We start from the raw sequence: 1972 nt of genomic DNA, 5'->3' as shown, positions 1-1972 counted from the left end.
GAGGATTTTTCAGTGTTTATTTTCTTCTTCCCATCTTCTCAGAACAATTATGGTGAATTCGTTTATGTTGAATTCCAATTCTAGCATGAGCTAAATTTTCTAATTTCTAGGAAAACGATGTAACCTAATTCCGAACTATGCTTGTTTGTCCATGCTAATTTAATGAAATTCTCTCTTTGTTTATCTGATTTATTCTGAATTTATTGCTTCTAATTAACTGGCCATTGATTAGATGATTATTAATCTTGTGATTTGCTACCGAAAGAGGGAATCATAGGGTAGATCTTGGATATTTCAGCATAGGTAAGTATAGAGATCGAAAGACTTGTATGAACCTGTGTAGTAATTAAATCATTGGTCTTATTGCGTTCTTGATTATTTAATTTGCATACTCTTGTGTGAATTGATAAACTAGAATCAATTCCAATTGACTATCGAAAGAGGCTTTTGGATGATTTAGAGATTTGCTAATAGACAAAAGAGGTTTAAGTTATATTAGCTGGATGAGAAAAGCATAGTGAAGAATTATGGTGAAATCGATTTCCTAGAAGTTTTCTTCCCTATTGAATTTGATCTTCAAACATCAGTTTTACTTTCTTTGCTTATTTCTCTTGAGTTGATCTAGTTTTATTTGCTACTACAAAAACCTTAGCGATTCCTCTAGATAAAATTGAGATTAGCATAATTTTGGTATTTGGCAAGAGTAAGGTACCAATCCCTGAGGACGATACTCTTCTTATTACTTTACTATAAAACTACGATACTGTGCACTTGCAGTTTTGCACCGGTCAAGTTTTTGGCGCCGTTGCCGGGGATTAGTTTATTCTTATTCTTTTCGTCAATATCGATACAAAGTAATCTTGGTTTTAATTTAGAATTTTGTTTTAATTTGTTCTACAAGTGTGTTTTTGACGTTGGATGCGCCGTGCTAGATCTCGTGATATTATTCCTGTTGATCCGGAGATTGAAAGAATTCTTAGATCACTAAGAAGAAATAAGATACTAGCCATGGCTGAAGAAGATCGTGAGGTACTACCACGCACCTTGAAGGACTATGTACGACCAGTTGTGAATGGAAATTACTCGAGCATAATGCGCCAGCCAATCAATGCCAACAACTTTGAGCTCAAACCAGCTTTGATTAGCATGGTGCAGCAGGCCCAATTCAGTGGATCACCACTTGATGATCTCAATGTTCACTTGGCAATGTTCTTGGAGATTTGTGACACTGTGAAGATCAATGGTGTTACTGAAGACACCATTAGACTGAGATTGTTTCCCTTCTTTTTGAGGGACAAGGCTAGAGGTTGGCTACAATCTCTACAACCGGGAAGCATCGTTAGTTGGCAGGACATGGCTGAGAGGTTTCTTGCTAAATTCTTTCCTCCTGCCAAAACAGCCCAACTCAGGAGTGAGATTGGCCAATTCAAGCAAAATGATTTTGAGTCACTCTATGAAGCATGGGAAAGGTATAAGGACTTGATTCGACGTTGCCCACAACATGGATTGCCAGATTGGTTGCAAGTTCAGATGTTCTATAATGGGTTAAATGGGCAAACTCGAACTATAGTTGATGCTGCTTCTGGTGGAACTTTGATGTCGAAGATAGCTGAAGGTGCTACTGCACTTTTGGAGGAAATAGCCTCAAACAACTATCAATGGCCAACTGAGAGGACTTTGGCTAAGAAGGTAGCTGGAATTCATGAATTGGAGCCGATAGCAGCTCTTTCAGCTCAAGTTGCTACTCTATCTCATCAGATTTCAGCCTTGACAACACAAAGGATACCACAAAGTACAGAATATGTAGCATCTACAAGTATGATAGTTCCAAGCAATGAGGCGAGTCAAGAACAAGTTCAATATGTCAACAATCGGAACTACAATTATCATGGTAATCCTATGCCAAATTACTATCATCCAGGGCTTAGAAATCATGAGAATTTGTCATATGGAAATACCAAGAATGTGTTGC

At 37.6% G+C, this 1972-nt stretch overlaps 1 non-coding gene across 1 annotated transcript; it reads right to left on the bottom strand.

Moving 5' to 3' along the window:
• Positions 1-1401: 1401 nt before the first annotated feature.
• LOC122308684 lies at positions 1402-1508 on the bottom strand. Its single transcript, XR_006242196.1, has one exon. It is a non-coding gene; the product is annotated as a small nucleolar RNA R71 (small nucleolar RNA).
• Between the last annotated feature and the right edge of the window lie 464 nt (positions 1509-1972).

The sequence above is a fragment of the Carya illinoinensis genome, chromosome 4 (genome assembly GCF_018687715.1).
Source record: "Carya illinoinensis cultivar Pawnee chromosome 4, C.illinoinensisPawnee_v1, whole genome shotgun sequence".
NCBI lineage: Eukaryota > Viridiplantae > Streptophyta > Magnoliopsida > Fagales > Juglandaceae > Carya > Carya illinoinensis.
The sequence above is the reverse complement of the archived record's forward strand: the minus strand, read 5'-3'. Positions and strand labels throughout refer to the sequence as shown.